The following is an 18735-nucleotide window of genomic DNA, read 5'->3' as shown; positions in this document are numbered from 1 at the left end:
AACACAGTAATAACTCCCTTTCCTCCAGTCCTTCCAGCCCCTCCAGGTGTCAGCATGAAGAGCTGTGCTGTCTGTCCAGCACAAGACAGGCAACAGGATGTTTAATGGTCTACACTGCTGTCCGAGCCAGACACATGAGCTGAAACTCTGTCTCTCCACATGCAACTCGGATATCTGGCAAGTCTCAGTGAGACACATTTTCCTCTTGGCCTCCTTTCCTTATTTCTAGGCCCAGTGTTCATATGCAAGGGAGCAGAAGTAGGCAGGGGGGAGTGGGGGGGGCGCACACCAAACAAAGACTTTTAGCCTGCAGAGGCCCAAGGAAACTGAAGGGAAAAGAGGATACATTCTCAGAAAATGTAAAACCTGAGGAAATTTGCTTGTCTGCAGCATAAAAGCAAATTTGGAAGGGGTGACAGGGACTGACTAGCGCTCAGTATCACATCATCGGAGGCAGGGAAGAGACATCAGGTAGGGGGCTGGGAAGCAGCAACCAGCTGCCCCATATGGTCAGCTCTTGGTAGGCAATTTGATTTTCATTTTCTCCACTGATTGTGTTCATCCCTGTGGTATCTGAATGGAAAAACAATGGTGGCGATAATAAAACAGGATTGCCCAGGGCATTTTTAAGAGCTTGAGAGCCATTCATTCATAGATCAAATCTAGGCCAGGATGGAAGCAGGTAATCTGCTGAAAGTTGGCTTATATGAAACATTCCAGTGATATTTCAGAAGTATCCACATAAAAATCGAATAATTCACAACTTTCTTAGCATTCTCAGCAGATAGCTCAGCCTCCGCAGCCTCTCAGGTCTCCACAGCCTCTTAGTACTAATGACTTAGCTCTACAAATAAATTTAAGAACACAAGTCTATGCAGGTTCTGGGTGTGATTGTGGTCTATCCCAAAAATGGTTTTAGGCAGTGACGAGTAAGGTAAGGTGTGGGAAAGAACCCATGATTGTACCTGTTCTGACAATAAAAGAAGCCCTTCATTCTCCTAGGCTATTAATCTGGTACCTTCCATGAGCACAAACCTAGAAGAGCTAATTTAGATATATGACCTTCCATTGTCTTCCATGTGTTTGCAGGATAATACGTGACAATGGCACATATTATATTCCACATTGCACTGCACTTTATTTTGCAGAAAATAGTTTATTATTGTTGTCATCATAATTTTAAAATAAATTAATTACATCTAACAGGAGAATAAGTCCTCATATTATTATAAAATGGTCATCCTCAAGTTGTCATGTTGTCTAACACTGCCTTTCCACCAGTTTTCTCCAAAGACCACTGAAATAAGGATTGACTAAGACAGACATATATTGATACTACCTGCATATCTGTCAATGCCAAACTTGGTCCTGGTACCTATGCCTCACCATCATTCCTCTAAAGAAAAAAAAAAGATCTTAAAATGACCAGATCTCACAGTGGAGTAAACAAATGCTTAATTCAGTTGGAGGCAAATTATGATAAGTATTTGCCAGAGCACCCAAAAATGAGCCCCAAAACACTTTTTGTTTAAACAAACATTGGGCAAAAACTATAAAGATAGAATGTTTCCTATTTCTTATTCAGAATGGAAATCATCACTGTGACTATAATTCAGCTATTGATAAGGATGTTAAAACACCACATGGTGAGACAGCACGGCCTACGTTTACCTGGGAGTCAGGAAACCTCTTTGGCCTTACATCAGTGAGGTCTCTCCTCTCACTCTGTCTCCCCATTTGAAAAGCTGCCTGTTAATGAGCATCTGCCTGAATTCATGCTCTCCATGGGACTTGTACATACCACCGTAATGCGATTAACAGCAACAGTTTTGAATTGTACTAAAGTCTTTAACAGCAGCTAGGGAGAGCCGTGTCAGAAGGCAAAACCAGAACAAATGATATCTCAACAAGAAACTTCAACTGATCAGAAGGTTTCCCATTTGGATAAAAACATGACCGCCGTGGCTCAGCAATGCCCTCTTTCTATGATGACGCACACCATATACTCATGCCAGGAATGTTCAGCCTTCCGCCCACAGCTCTTCTCCCTGTTCTTCAACTGCAATCCCCATTTTTGTGTGTGCATGTGTGCACGAACACATGAATGGAACAGAGGCCCGATTTTATCGCAATGTGCAGAGCAGGTGATTCAAGTCTTTGTGTAGGAAGTTGACTCACCTCCTTCTGAGTGAAAAAATGTTCAACACAATTGTAATTCCCTCTTTTTCACGTAAAGTCAGGCAACATACACAGAACGTTCCAGCTCGGTATTTCCTAAACGGTGAAAACGTGCCTAGAAAGTTTAGCTATAAAACCCTGTGACCTCAACAAAACAGGTTTACCCCTTCGTGTCGGGTATCACGAATCCCTGTCGCTCGGCAGCAGGCAGGAAAGGAGGGGAGAGCGGGGAGGGGAGAAGAAACAAGTTGGTTTGGAGAGAGGGAGAGGAATGTTTTGGGCTTATTTCATAATGCACTAGTAAACAGCTCAGGCACAGAAATGCAGTGCAGTAAGAACGGGAGTTATCCTTTGGAGCCTACTGCTTTAAATTTGCGCGCTGTAGCTTGAAGCATTGCACAAACTCTCGGTCTGCTGACTGCCTCCCTGGAACACAAACACACGGGTGATTGGGAAAGCTGTTTTCCAGCCTGCCCTCTCTCGTTTCTGCCGGGCTGCTTTTGGTGTTTATTTATTTTTAAACAAGTCGTGTACATGGGGAAAAAAAGAAAAAAGAAAAAAAAGAAAAAGCCAACAAAACCCACACAGCATCTTTAATCAACACCTATTTCCTTCCAGGACCCTATGATCCTCTATTGATTCCCATTAAAATGCTTTTCTTTTTCTTTGCCCCCTCTGCTGATCGAATTTCAGATCAGCCAGGATGTGCAACTAACCTTCCGGCACAACTGAACCCAACTGACTCACCCAGATCAAAGGCTCGGCGCATTCATTAGAGCCCAGCACAGCCCAGGCAGGATCCGTAATGCAACATCTCCCTTTGCATTGCAATTAACGTGGGGGAGAGGAGTTCTTATTATTTTTATTTTTTGCAAATGTTCTGGCTTTTGATTTTCAAGGCGAGAGGGGGGGCGGGGGGGCGGGGGAGGGTGGCAGAGGGGGGGAGAAGTGGTGGGAGGGAATGAGAACAAAAGAGAGATCTTTTTACCCGAGGATGACGTCAGTTTGATGTTACTGACAACTATTGATGCACGTGGAGCAACTGCGGACAGATCCCCCTTCCCACCCCCCGCCTCCCGGCACTTCTCAGGGAAACAATATGCGGGAATAGCCCGCGGGACCCGGGACCGGCTCCGGGTCGCTCCGCCAAGAGCCCGAGTGCCCGCGCCCCGCGGCCGCCAGCAGCGGCGGGAGGGGCGGAACAGCCCCGGGCACGGCGCGGCGAGCCGGCTCCAACTCGGAATGCTGCTCGCTCCCGCGGCGGACGCGGGCCGAGGACGCAGTCCTCCCTCCCGGCTCCCGCTGGGAGCTCCCTGCCCCCTCCAGAGCGCGGCCCGGCGCAGGAACCACCGCGCCCCGGCCGCGATTGCTCTGCCGCGGGGAGCGCGGCTCCGCCGGCCGGGCCCGACCGCCCGCGAAACCCGGCCTGGATCGCCCCGGAGCGGCGGGGCGGGGGGCCGCACCTCCAGCTGCCTCGGTGGCGTCAGGGGAAGGCGGAGGTTTCAGCGGAGAACGCTCCTCCGTGGGTTTAGGGCCGGCACATGTCCTCCCATCGCCGGCTGCAGCTTCGGAAAGTCACGGCTGGGTCGGGGCTGAGGCTTCTCCCGCCGAGCCCCTCACGGGGCTGCCGCGCCCCCTCGGCAGGCCTCGGCCCGCGGCTTCACCCCTCTTCAACATCTCTAAATTAGAAACGCTTTGTCGGTTTGGAACAAATGGCCACGAAGGTGTAAAAAGGAACAGAAATCTAATTTTATGCTACGTAAAGGATCACAGAATGACAGAATGAGTAAGGTTGGAAGGGACCACAGCGGGTCATCTGGTGTAACCTCCCTGCTCAGAAAGGGTCATCCCAGAGCACATGGCACAGGATTGTGTCCAGACGTACTTGAATATCTCCACAGATATTCACGTATCTCCTCTCTCAGTGAGGGAGACTCCACAACCTCTCTGTGCAACTTGTTCCAGTGTGGGGTCACCGGCACAGTAAAGAAGTTCTTCCTCATGATCTGGTGGAACTTCCTGTGCATCAAGTTTTCTGCCCGTTGCCTCTTGTCCTGGTGGTTGGCACCATCAAGAAGAGCCTGGCTCCATCTTCTTGGCACCCTGCCTACAGATATATACACACATCAACGAGGTCCCCTCTCACTGTCTTTTCTTAAGCCAAACAGGCTGGCCCTGGGCAGGGGCCATGCTGCTTTGGGGGTGCTGAGTACTGAGAGCCATGGTACCCCGTGGCCCCCACTTCTGATAACCCACAGACCTTCACTCAGGAGCAGGGGCTGAGGCAGTGCCTGCCCTTTGAAGCCTTGAGCTCCTTTCTGAAAGTGCACACATGTGTTCCCCTAAGTGCCATGAAACTCGCCTGAGCCTGCTCAGGCTGGGATCCTACACAAGCTGGCCTGTTGGTTCGGCAGAGCTGAGACTGGTGTATGTTCTGCCAACGTGATTTCAGGTGAGCCAGCCAAAAGCTCTCCATCGATGGCTGTCACTCGCCATTACTTCTTTGGGGATTTCAGTGAAATGGGAGATGGGTTTTTTGTGTGGATGCTACCCTGCCCTGAGCCATCTCCTGCACTGTGCAGTGTTTCTTTCCTTATATATTAAATTTCATCCACTAATTTACAAGTACACATCTTCCTGGGAGTTCTACCCATTTTTGACATTGATTGTGTGGCTCTTTTTGAATAAGGTGTGGCTGTAATTTACGCTGGTGCACAATTTTTACTCGTTTCCTAAGTGTACTTTCCATAATACAGTATTGTCAGCTCTCATGATTGTTCTGTGATACTGATGTTCTGTGGTAGAAATTCTATAAAGCTCCAGTTCCATAACTCAAGTAAGAATTTTGGCTTTCACCTAAAAGGACAAAAGTCTGTTTCTGGTCCTCTTATTTGCAGCAGAAACTTATGTTGTGTGCTGTAGCAGCTCTGGAACCAAAAGGAAAAGAGACATAAATATATTATTATGACCGTCATTGGTATTATTTTATTTTAGCTCTCTCGATACTTGTGTCCCTGATTCTTTATAGCCTGGTAATACTTAATATGAGACAGGGATAAAAAGACTTGTGCAGCTTACACAAGTACTTGTTTCTCTGCTCGGATCTCTCCAATATAATTTAAGGTGAGACAAAAAAGCATTATTACTTGCTGCTTACACTGTTTACACTTACACAGAGTCATGGTAGTTTTCTCTGCAAAATCAAGGTGTGTATTTATTCTTGTGGTGCTTTGAGGAAGTGTAGTTTTGGTAGCTAAGTATATATTTCTGTCTGGATGATTTCTGTAAAAATAAGTAATTTATGATTTTTACAGGTTAGTATCTCACTCGAAGGCTGTGTTGTACTAGGAGAGAGGCCATTTTCTCTAGCTGTTTGTAGCATGCTGTAGCTTTTTGCAGTTTGCTGTGGGAGAGATCTTCAGGAGTATTTCGGCCCCTTTTTTTCTCAGATATCTTCATACAGAATCTACCAAGTGGAAGAGATTATTGTTTACAGAGGTTTACTTTGATTTTTCTTAGTTCTCCATCATCAACAGTTCTCCATCATACAACTTTTGTATAGTTCCATACCTATTAAGAAAATTTTCCTTTCCTACTTTTTACCATGAGAACATTCATCTGTCTCTTAAGTTTTGATTCCTGACCTTATCATGGTCAGGCTAACAGCCCCCACCTACACACACAGTCCTACAAGTACTTTTCACCTTTCAGAAGATATTTGCCATATGGTTTGAGAGGAGAGGTCATCCTTTCTCAAGGGGCTGCATTGCTAACATCACAGTTTGGGGCACCCATGCATTGACCTCCCAAATCTCTCTGCAGTTATATTCTTGTTTCCCACTCCTTGTGCCCCCTTGTTTGGCTGGTTATAACATCCACCTCATCAAGGGCTCCAAGTTCTGTGGCAGAACCAGAGGAAGGGGTAGGTTCACTCCATTGCAACCATGGCAACGCTTTTCAAAGATGCAGCCTACGGTCCTTGTGAATCTTCCAGTTTTCCATGGCAGCCTCATTTCTCAGTGGCTCCATCTACCCCAGGAATAAGCATGTTGCAAAACATGTAAGTCAATATTCAATAAAATACATTCTTAGCATGGACAAAATCATCTGAGCTTTAAACAAGAGTAGAGGACTACGTATAATGCTGTGAACTTAATTTAAAAGTTGAGCAAAAGGGAGAGGCAAAGAGGGTTCATTTTAGCTTCTGTTTCAGACAGGCCCTTTCCTATTAAATCAGCTAAGGTTTTATAAAGCCAAAATCTCGGTTGTGTTCTCACTTGTTAAAGCTCTTTGGTCTTTATGCTGCCTGTTTCCTGAAGATATGCAATTCTTATGAGGCCTCACCCTTGGACACCTGGGGACCTAGGGAGTTCAGAGGCAAACATTTTGATTTGCTGTCCTGCAGTACCAAGCCAAATTCTCAAATTTAGGGAGCTCCCAAATTTTGAGAGTGTTCAGGAGTGACTTGAAAGTTGTCTTTGTATGCTTTAATAGGGCTTATTATGTCATGCATTCATATGTGAACTATCAAGAGTTTGAAATATTATTTTATGGGAGAAAGGGATGTAGAAGGAAACTTTTTATGGAACCTTATAGCCTATGGTTCGTCTTTCATCATGGCTGGGCTTCACGAACGGAGATTTGTGGAGGGCTCTACCCACGTTTGTTACAAGCGCGTTGGTGACTAAAAAGGCCAATATGAGATAGGAACGTCTAGTTGCAAAAGGCACAGCAGAAAGACTCCTTAGGTGGTATATTCTTCAAGACACGATTCTTTCTGCGTTGTCTTTTCTCCTCAAGAGTGATCCTGCGTGCTTTCTCAAAAGAAGCAGCAGCGTTATAGACGGTGTGTCTATAGCCTGTGGTATTAATCCCTTGAAGGCAGTGGATGTGGGCACTGATGTCTGTAATCAATCTGATACTGAATTCAGTGATAGTGTGTTTTTTACAATCCATATGTAGATACTCAGTTCCCAAATTTTAGCTCTTGACCCATGTTTCTTTTCTGAGTTTCTTTTGAGTTGAGCAATGGAAAAACACTAGACAGCCTCTCTTTCTTCTAATATGCATCATGCCTGGCTTGTGCAGCAGCACTATGCCACAAGTTTGTTCCGCAGGTACTACTTCTGTCTTAAATTAAGTTGTTTCCATTGCAATATTTCTTAATGGAAACATTCTATCATGGTTAAGTCAATAACAAGTTATTTGACACAGAGCCCAACATTTGAGCTAAACATACCAGGAACCCTTTAAACTTACTTTATCTCACTTGTTTGCAACTCTTCAGTGGGAGAGATTTCCTTTTATCTCACTCACAACTTGCAGATCACCAGTTTGCTCAAGAGCAGGAGATGTCTTTCCAGCTGGAGAAAACAGTGCAGTTCCTATTGACTGGGAGGACAGTTGTTCTGTGTGCTCATACTGATTGTATGTGGGACATCTCATTGTACTGGGGGCAGTTTTGTTATTTTAAATTATAAAGGAGTTTAGTTCTCTTAGAGTGTCCAGATTCAACTCCTTTGTCAATGTGATGCACTTCATTATTCTCATCAGCTCATTTGCTTTTCCTGATGGAGAAAAAAGCTGAACCTCATTTCACTTTATAAAAGTCAGGATTCTTTCTAATAGAGCTTCTATTTAGCCAGTGCTGTGAAAGGTGTTCTTTCCGCTGTCCATGTATGTGCTGAAGAACACATCTGCTCCTCCTGTAATTTTTTCAATAGTACCTTTTTTCTGAGATTAAAAGGATACACCCCCAAGTCCCGGACTGACAGCCACGCTCCTGAAGGAGAAATTACCCTTTTAAGAGATCCCCAAGAGCTATAGCCAACCACAGCATACTGTAGATGTTACACTTTTTGTACATTGCATCCTTGCCAATATTTGAATACAAGCCATAATTCAGTGGGAGCATAAATAACTTCCATTCAGAGAGACGGATGCTGTGGTATCAGGCCAAATGGTAAGCCTTGTCAGTGCCTGCATTTTCGCTTTATCGACCACACAGCATAATATGATGCTCCTTATTTAAATCCTTCATGCAGATGTTGTACTGGGTTAATTGACAAGCAACTGGATTCGGTAATATGTATAAGGCTGTAGCAGCCATTGATTCTTGGGATAGTGTGGATGTGCGTGTAGTGATCATGGAGTTATGATTTTCAGTGGTGGGATATGAAAAGTCTGTGGGTCACAATGTAAATTTAAGCTGCTGAGGGGTGAACATTAATTTGCATGCCAGTTTAGATTGATATAATAATTCTTTATAGGGACAAAGCATGATTGGCTGTAAAAGAGTTGTCCTTGTACCTGAATTGTTTTAGAGCAGCAGACCTTTATGCTGAGTTAACAGCACGCTGTTAAGAATCAGTACCAATGTAAACACAGAGAATGATGGCTTTATGTTGGCCGTTATGTAATGCAGTATTTCACAGTTGTTGAAATAATTTCATTTTCAACCAGGTGGCTTTGTCAGTCTATCAGCAAAAACTGAGCAAAGTGCAGCACTGAAAATGAAATGAAACTTCCAGCTGTCCAGATACTTAAGTGACGGCACTTCTATTGAGCTGGAATTCTGTAACAGCGCTTACTAATTCCAGCTAATATAATACAAAGTAATTTGCTGCTTCACTTTTTTTGTCTGAAGTTCATAGTTACATTGTTAAGCTTTTACATGAGCTTATGCCACTCTAAGTCAGAGGGAGCAAGGAAAGGAGGTAAATAAGAGGGAACAAGGAAAGGAGGTTAATAGGGCACAGAGATAGACTGTGAGATGAGAATTAGGAAGGAGAAATAGAGGACGTCAGAAGAGCAAAAGATGAAGGAAGAAAAGAAAAGGAAAGGAGAAAAGGAACAGTGTATCACAAGAGTGGCAAAAACAAGGGACATGTTACGAGTGAAAAATAAAATAGGGGAAATGAATATAGGAGATGGAAAGAAAAGTAAGAAACATCTTTCATTTTTTGTAGGAATATTTTAGACTCATTGGTAGCAATTCTTGCTGCAGTTCACTGTGTTTGGCTCATACTTTAGAAACACACTTCTATATGAGTTTCCTTCTTTCTTTTTGGCACCTGGCTTGCTCTTGTATAGGACTAGGCCTCTAGAGGTCTGAGGAGAATTGGTTTCTAATAAAGCTCCTCCATACCAGAGTTCAAAAGCTCTTCCACAATGTAGTGCACAATGAAAATTGACACCACCAAACAGCTTTAGTTTCCCTGTTTTCTTTTTTTCTTTTTTTTTCTTAATTTTGTGCACTTTTTTTGGCACCTGCATATCTGACTAATTTTTCTGTTGAATATTGAGCATATGGTATGAAGAAGTAAGTTATAACCAAATCTATATGTTTTTATATATCAAAAACTACAATGACATAGGTTTTTGTAAGTTTTTTTTCCTAATTCTGTGAGAATAAGCAGATGTGAGGCGCTTCCTCTATTATGAACATTTATATGGGCTATGTGGTCAGAGGTGCTTAGCAGTGAATTTGGCTCAGGGCAAGGGAACAACAGCAGTAATTTGAGGGGTGATTTACTCCTGTTAACACTTTTCAGAATTGGCAATAAAATCAGTTCAGTGCTCTTAAGATGGGAAGGGCAGGATTTTAAGCAAAATGTGGAAGATACATTATACATGTGAAAAGTGGTTGAGTGAAAAACTGTTTATTATTAATACTTTAAAAAAATCCATATATATATTTCCAACAAATAAAAGATAATGAGAGGGCTGTTCCCTTTTCCTAGAAATGATTACATTTTCTTTGCCCTTCTGGTTTGGCTGCTTTTAGGCTATTGCTTATGTAAAACAGAACACCTCCTAAGCCGTCGTTTACTAAACAGAATCTCTGGCTTCTGATCTCACGCTACACAAGGAGGCAAATTGTATTCTGTGTGAGAAGCTTTAAACGTGAACGTAATGGAAAGGGGACATTCAGCGAAACAAAGACACACCTCCAGAAACAACAAAGACAAGACGGTAAGTTTGAGCTACTTAAATTTGAATTTCCATAGTTGAAAAGTAGAATTCAAACATGGAAAAACTGACTTCAACTTTCATTAGCCTTACAGTTTCATTAGCCTTTCGCAGTTTGTATTTTGTTTTTCTCCTCTCTTAGCAAACCCATGTGGCAGAGTTTGTTGAACAGAGGAGAAGAGTTCTGCTCTGAAACGATGGAATGCTTTTTTGAGAGATCAGCTTCCAAAGGTGACAATCTAGGGGCACAGCAGGGATGCTGACTGCTCAGTCCTGAGTGCTCTTAAACAAGAAGGGATTCTTATAGCTGTGAGCTGTCAGTGATGAAGTCATGACCACATCCAGCTGTGCTATCAATAAGATAGGTTGCTCAGCAGCAGAGCTGTACCTCTGGCATGTGAATGCACAGGCCTTAAGGGATATCCAGACATTCAGGCACACTGGTAAATTTGTGCTTCATTACAGGTGTGAGAATCTCATCTTCAGTCAGCAGACCAACTCCATGCAAAAAGCAGCTCATTTATTAGATAGTGTTGTCCATCCACTGATGTGTCATAAAGTAGGCAAATGCCAAAGTGTCTGTCTATTGTGTATGGACAGAAAGAATCTTCTGTGATAGCCATCAGCTGAGAGGAGGAACCAGCTTGGTCCCAGGTTCCTCCTCCACAAAAGTGTAGGAGCTATTCTTTCTCCTATAGACACAGATAATTCATCTTGTCTGTCATGTTAGAGCTGCTGAGAATAGCTACAGGCAAAGTGTTGCAATACAGGAATCACTCAGAGGAGTTACTGCAGTGGGGTTTGACCCACGCTGAGGCATTAGAGTTGGAAGTGCAAGGCCAAGTGAGAGAAAAAACATGGACAGTAGTATATGGAACTGTATATTCTGTTGAACTATTGAACAGTATTATTTGAAATATGGTAAATTATTCTACATGACCTGCATGTTCCTAAGAATAAGTGGAGGTAGAGATAAAATGAGGGCATAAATTGTGCAGTTCACTTTAGATCCTGTACTTTGGAGGCTGGCAAAGATCCCAGCTCATTCCATACAGGGTCATCACCAAAACCATGTACCAAGCACACTGAGTTGCTGTGTGTTTATCTGACTGCCAGATGTGCAGAGCTCTCCCTACTGATAGAGGGCACAGGGACATCCATAACTTGCTCTGGGGAACTTGTAAGAGCCTCCCTCTGTTTCCAGGTGGTAAGGGTTGTATCAGACACTCTGAAGCTGCCCACCTGGCATTTGCCTGGCAGCTGTGTAGGTTGAGGTAGTGTGTCAAGGCAGAGAACTACCTCCTTCAAGAAGGAGTGTCTCTTCTGATACTAGTCTTTGGGATGTGCCAGAAACTTGATTAGCTTAGTCAGAAGGACAGGGCAGAAGCAAAGGGAAAATCAGTAGCCTTTCTCAGAAATTATGATGTAATTGCCTTTTTTCTCTGGAATCAGGCATGGAAGTCCCTGGCAGAGAACAATACCTGAGAAAGCTTTACAGTGAAAAAGCATTCATATTCCTTCCTGAAAAAAAAAAAAACAGCAGAAAAAAAAAGGGATCAGCAAAAGATGTTTCTTCTAAGGAACTTTTTGTGCAAATCTGCTTCACAATTAGACACCCAGAAGGCACCTAACACACTTGCTCAGAACCCATCCAAGAGAGGCACTGGGATCTGTGGCAGAGAAGGGAATTTGGGCTCTCTCATGGATAATTCACAAACATCCAAAAGAGATCCCTCCGGGTACTCTGGGGGCTGGAGGCCCAGTTAGTTAGAGAATAAACACGGTCAGCATTTTGCGTGGTGCCGCGTCACACACAATATATTCTTAGAGAGCCGTGCCTGGTACCTGCATTGTTTTCCTCATTCATCATCCACCAGGCGTGCATTAGTGACAGCACCGTAGGAAATTGTATTCTTCGTGCTAAAATGCATATATCTACCTGTCAGAAGCCCACATGTTGTCCCAATAAGGGCCAAGGCTTAACTGCTTCTTAGTAGTCTGGTGCAGAAGCACACATTACACAACTACCCTCTGTGTTCAAACGAGCCAGTACCTCGGATAGTGGCTGTTGCAAACCAGGATGGCAGCTGTCTGCGGATATAATCACCACTGAAGACATACTGCCAGGGCTTCTGTGTCCTGGTTGCACAGCTAGGGGCAGAGCACTCAAATATTTCTAAAGCTGGATATGCAAATGCCTCTGGAATGAAGCCTTTTACAGTTCTGTTCTCATTAACCTGATTTGCATATGTAAATGACCTCTTGCCACATGATAATGAGGTCTGCTCATACAGAGATGTTCAGCATATAAGCAGAGGGTTTTCAGAGACAATTGGAGCATTTTGGCCAAAGTGGATGGTACAGGGACAGAACTAAGAAAGAGGGAGAGGCAGAATCCAGGGATAACAGGGCAAGGAAGCAGAAGGAAGCAAAAGAAAATCAAATGTTGCAGATATCTCTTCCAAATGCCAAGGGCATCTGCAGTTCTACTGCCTTATTGGAGCAATTTCATAGAGGAGCCTGTGAAATGAGGGCAGCTGGAGAGCACTGACAATTGGGAAGTGACCTGTGGCATGGAGCTGCCCAGAAAATAGCGGATGTCTGGCTATCCTGGAACAGCAAGCACATTGTTTAGCATTCACTGGCTGTTTTAAAGCAGCCTCTTCCAGTTACTCCTGTGAGCACTATCACAGAGAATGGAGAGCTGGACACATGGTGGTGGGTCAGTCCTTCTTCAAGAGCAGTCTCCTCTTCAACCATTTCTCTCTGAATACCTCCTTGCCACTGCCACTCTCATCCAGAGGTGACATTTCGCACCACAGAATGCTGCTTAGCTTCTCATTGGGGATGTTTTATACCTACGCCTTGCTCAGTTTATGTGAAGGCATGACAAAATCCCTCCTAGGTTACCCCCCTTGGATACTGTGCTACTTTTAGAGAAGAAATGACTGCTCATCTCTTGAGATATCTGTCTTCCTACTTGCTATGTTTAACTCTTGGTTCCTGGTCCTGCTACAGAACACTCAGCTGCTGAGGATTTGCTGACTCGGAGCTCTACAAAACTTACTTGATCAAGCACCATCCTTATACAACACAGAAAAAAACAAGTGATCAGTTCCACTCAAGACTCACAGAGTTCTCTCAGGTAGGAATATGTCCATCCTTTCAAAGAAGGAAATGGCTCTGGAGGCCAGGTCTTCTCAAAGCCAGTTGGGAGCCAGTGTGACTGGCAGTCAATATCTGCTACTGCTGATGACAAAAATAAATAAATAAATTGTGATCTAACTCAGGATTTGCCTGCAAAAAAGCATATTCCTATATCCAGTCAATTGACTTCCAGTTTTACTGGTACTTGGGAAGTTGGATGTGGTTGTTCTCTTTTTGTCACTGGAAAAATAATAGTAGCCAGGATCAAATAACCAGGCCTCTATTCATAGCTGGTAAGCAACTAAACTGAGGTTAAAAGAAATAGAGTAGCTGTGCACGTCACAGTCAATTAAGAAGAAGCTGCGTTCCTATCTTCGTGAGCAAGCCAGAGTTAGCCAAATTAAGTTAAAGTAACAGTGAAGGCAAAGCAACTTGGATATTGGATTAATTTGGGAAGTTGAGTTCAAGCCTATAGAAGAAATTAGTTCATCTCATGACTACTTCTGGTTCACTCCCACTCACACCAAAGGCAAGATAATGCATATGGGAGACAGAGAAACCCGACACACTTGTATGTCATTACCTGTCCACTGCTGACAAAAATATATGCAGTGTGACTACAAGTAATGGTTAACTTCAAAGCACTGAAAACTGATTGTCAAACATGCCCCATCCCTTCTGCACATCAGTAGGCAGTTCCTGCAGCATCCACTGGCCCAAGCCCAACTCATCTGCAGTCCACCCTTTACGATGTGGTCATTACATGGAGAAACTAAGATGTAATCCCTTCCCATCATGTCCACCAGCTTAAACAAGATATTCAATCCTATTGTATTTGCACAGTCAGTATAGTATTTCACAGTCAGCAATATCATCCAGACTCATGGCTGTCCCTTCCTTAAATGCTTTCTGATCTGAACCCTACTTTCCTAAGGTTACATCCCAAAGCCCTCAGACACTGAATGCTCAGCTTTTAAGAAAAGCAACAGTCTTGCATATCTATGCTAATATTAATTTGTTTGGTGGTTGTAAGGAAAGAGTAATGTGCAGAACCACCTACAAATGAGTAGTGTCTAAAGAGCATAGTCTGGGCCTGGTGGCTTATTCATATAATAAATCAGAAGACCCTCAGCATGGAGGGTCTTCTGAGTGTTTCTCTGTAGCCCGTCTGAGCAGCAAGCCCTTAACCACATACTCAAACAACCTCTGGGAGCACTCAGTGAATCTGGGCAACTAACAACCTGTCCTAAACCTGAACCTTCAAGTGTTTGCCATTTAGAAAAGGCTGTCAGCCCACTAAGCCAAAAGCTCATGGAATTCTCTCAGTTGCAAGGTCCCATCTTTAAAACATCTTTGGTTTAACTTTATTTTTAGTGTTTTAGTAGGCAGGCTTTTTTTTCTTATTTGTAGGGACTTCAATCAGACAAAAGTTTTATGAGGCTATTCCAAGAGAAGACATTTAATTAATTCCAGACCTTTCTCTTCCCCCCTCTTTTTCAGCTTAGATATACTAACTACATACCTGTCTATAACAACTGAGGTAAAAATCCTATGAGACTTCTAAGAAGCTTGGTTCATCTTTCATTAGATCACAGCAGAACTGAACCATATCCTCTCACTGCTAGACAGTTTTGAACTAGGCTTTTCCCAGTCTCACTGGGGTATGTATGTGAGCTGAAAAGCTTCACAATGCATTAAGATTTCATGAGGGCCCAATTCTGTTCTCTCTTGCGCTGCCTTGAATCTTCACTGCACAGCACTTCTGCTTCAACACCACATAACTGGGAATACAGTAAAACTCTGAGTAGCCAAGCTCCAGTGAATGGACCATCTGAAAAACGGTGTCCTAGCCATGCAATTTGTGATTTTTATCTTGAACAGACAAAAGTTCAGTGTCATTACTTCATTCCTGTTATATAAGTGTTTTGGACACAGGAAAGACATTTTGTCTTACAGTGAAAACTTTTCTTCCAAATAGGTTTTTTCTTTGTTTTAGGGTTAAAAAAAAAAAAAAAAAGGCATTTTGAGAGATCTTATTTTGTATCAAATGGTCAATGTCTCTTCATTATTTTGGCAGGACTTGGTTGCATTTGGTGCTTCTGTATGAAATCATACAAGAAGGCACAGAATTCTTCCCTTCCTGGTCTGTTCTGTCAGGATATAATTGAGTACTTTGTGCTTTCCTGAAGAGGTAGCAGCTCAGAATAGGACCTGGACATCTTGTAGACCTGGGACCAACAAGGACTTTCACTCAACATAATATTATTAGAAGAGTACATGACAAAAAATTGTGTCATACAGTCAGTTCCCTGCCCCCGCAAGGAGCTGTGGGCACCTCAGTTTCTCCTGTTCCTGTCTGTAGCATATAATTTAGTCACCAGAAAAAACAAGTGCTGTGGTTTTAAGTAAAGTAGATGATGAGAAACTGAGTAGATGGAGGAGTTCTTAATTAAGTAATTAGACAAATAAGAGGGGAGAGGATAATACGATACAAAATGATGAATAGAATAGGAAAAGTAGGTCAGGAATTTCTGTTCTCCCCATATCGTGACGCAAGAACAAAATGACATGCAGGGAAGTTCAAAGGTGAGAAATTCAAAGCCAATGGGGGAATGGTGTCATGTAACCAGTAATTATCTAGTGGAAGCCTTTCACTTCTGGAAGTCTCTGATGCCAAGAATTTATCAGTTTAGCATTGAAACTAAACTATCCAGAATTATCACAGAGATCATAACAGCTTTACAGAGTGAGTTAGACCTCCATTCCTGTTTTAATCCAGTCTTTACTATGCAGTCCTTTAGCTTTTACACCTTCCTTTGAGCTATCTGGTAATGACCACCATCTGAGATGGGTCATTGGAGCAGAGAGATCTGAGTCAGCGTGGTGATTCTTGTACTCCTATGTCCATAAAAGAATCTCCTTTATAATTGGTTCAGGGTACAGGACAAAGTCCCTTCCCTGGGGTATTTACAGGCTACTCTTGCTCTAAAAGCTAAAGCCCCCTACAAATGAACATAGCAATGAATGTAGTTTCTCAGCAGCCTTAGGAGATATCTGGCTTGGGGAGGATTTGCCCCCTGAAATAAATATCAGCATACTCAAGTGAAATTTTCAGAGGCATGCATGTTACCTGTCTTGGAAAATGGGCCATCTATCAGCTGATCTTTAAGCCCCTGGGATCCTTCTCATGCCACCAGGAGCTCAAAGATATGAGACCTCATTATTGCTGCTGTTCCATCAGAGCAGATTTGCTGCAAATGCACATTTTTTTCTACACCTTACATATTATTCCAGATATTCAAACCCAACTCTCAAACTGACCCAAGTGTGTTATGGTGCATTTAATCTGATGTAAATCATAAATTTGCTGAGGACAAGCTGCTTTATATTTTCAATAAACTTTTGATTCATGTTTTTTAAGTGTGCTTTAGAGTTTTGCACACTTTCATCAAAACCAGATGATTTGATTATTTTCTATATTCATTGTACACCGTTGCTCTGCTTGCATGTTTACAGCAACTCTTAAAACAAATGAAAGTCATCATGTGCTTCAGACAGATCAGGGTAATTACATCCACCACTGAAACACATTAATTTTCACCCTTTTCCAGCAAGAGACACAAGAAAGAAATCATCAAGAATGAAAACTGTTGGATACAGTTGTATTACCTGGAGCACAGGGATGGAGGTCCCTTGGAGCCTGGTGGCATTCCTTGTGACTGAGGTGACGACAGAGACTAATTTCTTGCCGTAGTTGAATGAGACCTATCTGACGAAAATGACAGCACCAATGTCAGTTTAACTGGCACGTAAATAATAGAGATTATTTCTATGTTCCTAAATAAATATATTTTCTTTCCTCCTGGAGATATTCCAGACTGTGCAGCTTTGGAATTTACTTACATGCGCCTTCCTGACATGGGATGCCAAAATATAGTTACACAGTAAAGGAATCTGCATTCTGTATTAATATGAAAACATAGCTCTAGCTTAACAGAGGATAACACTAAAATCAGTTTGAAGGAAAACAACTCAAGATAAACCACATCTCAGTAAAATACTTAAGTGTTGTTAAAAGACTATGCCTGACCGGGAAACAAACAGCAGCACAAGAGCTGAAGGACTGCAGCAGTTTAAAGAGAGACTCTTGGAAGAATGGCAAGTGTTGGAGCTATTCAACCTGACACAGGCATCCATAGGCTTGTCCAAAATGTTCATTGAGCCTGAAGGGTGTCAGACCCTGGTCTTACAGTGAAACAAATGTGTGCACTGATTGATTTATTGATACTTCTGCAACCAGTTATCTTCATTAAGTTTGTTCCTCCTGTGAAGCAAAAATGGTAGCTTTGGTTACTGTCTTCTCCAGTATCACAGATTTTCACAGGAAAGACCCATATTGAGTTGGGAAGGTATCTTGGCTACACACAACCAGTACACATGATGTGTCCCTGAATCCCGCCTGGAATATGCTAAATCCGGGAGGGCATTTTTTTATCATAGAATCATTATGGAGACAAGATTTCAAGCACTGCATATGCCAAGTAGTTTTGATCTGCACAGGGACTTTTTTTTTGCAAAATCTTTGATGACTCGTGGTTTGTGTAAGATGGTTTTCAGCAATTCATTTCATTTGCAAAGTTAAATATCAAGAGTGTAAAGTGACATCCTAAGAAAAATCCAGCCTGCTCTAGAAAAAAAAGTAAAGGAAACTTGGTGTAGAACAATAATCTGTACTTTCTGAGAGGTTATGGCAACAAACAGATAACAGACTGGTAAATAGAGTGCTATGACCATCTTCTGTAGCTCTTATGTGAGCTTCTGCCTTTCTGTATCCTTGTGAGTACATATTTGGTGATAAGAACTCTGTAAAATATTTGTAATCTCTTTGCTTTGGGCATCACTGATGTTATGAACACAGACAACATAAGTACCTCTTATTTCACAGTAGGCTCAAGAAAAGATAGTTTCTCTGTTGTGAGCTGCATTATTGGTGAACAGAAGACTTCTCCAGCATTTCCACTTATGATTTCTAGACCACAGAGGATTAATTCATGCTTCCAGTATACTTTGGGACTAGCCCCAGAAATTACTTCAGATGTTCAAAATACAGTTTCACAAAATAGTTGCTTATCTATGTTTCTGTTAAGGAATAGGAAGCAATCAGAATGGTTAAGTGATATGCAAAAGACACTCTAACCTTCAGATTGTAGGACTTGGAAGATATCTTTGAAAGAGGATGCTTGGCAATGAGGAAAGTGTATGTGCATCTCAAAAAATTGTTAACAATAAATTGAAAGACTTCACTAAAACATCCTTTTAGAGTAGCTTTCTATTGCTGCCCGTCTGTACAAAAATACAAACACCCATGCACATATAGGGGAAGGGAGAAATCACAGTGCAATGTGGGGAGTTCAATTACTCATTCCAGTACATTGCATT

General features: G+C 42.6%; 1 long non-coding RNA gene across 1 annotated transcript; it reads left to right on the top strand.

Moving 5' to 3' along the window:
• The first annotated feature begins 4205 nt into the window (after positions 1-4205).
• On the top strand, positions 4206-17170 carry LOC113985871. Its single transcript, XR_005565850.1, has 4 exons — positions 4206-4630; positions 9965-10152; positions 13168-13294; positions 16908-17170. It is a non-coding gene; the product is annotated as an uncharacterized LOC113985871 (long non-coding RNA).
• Positions 17171-18735: the final 1565 nt, after the last annotated feature.

Source organism: Pipra filicauda, unplaced genomic scaffold, assembly GCF_003945595.2.
Source record: "Pipra filicauda isolate LSUMZ 115617 unplaced genomic scaffold, ASM394559v2 scaffold55_size4083901_pilon, whole genome shotgun sequence".
Lineage (NCBI taxonomy): Eukaryota > Metazoa > Chordata > Aves > Passeriformes > Pipridae > Pipra > Pipra filicauda.
The sequence above is the reverse complement of the archived record's forward strand: the minus strand, read 5'-3'. Positions and strand labels throughout refer to the sequence as shown.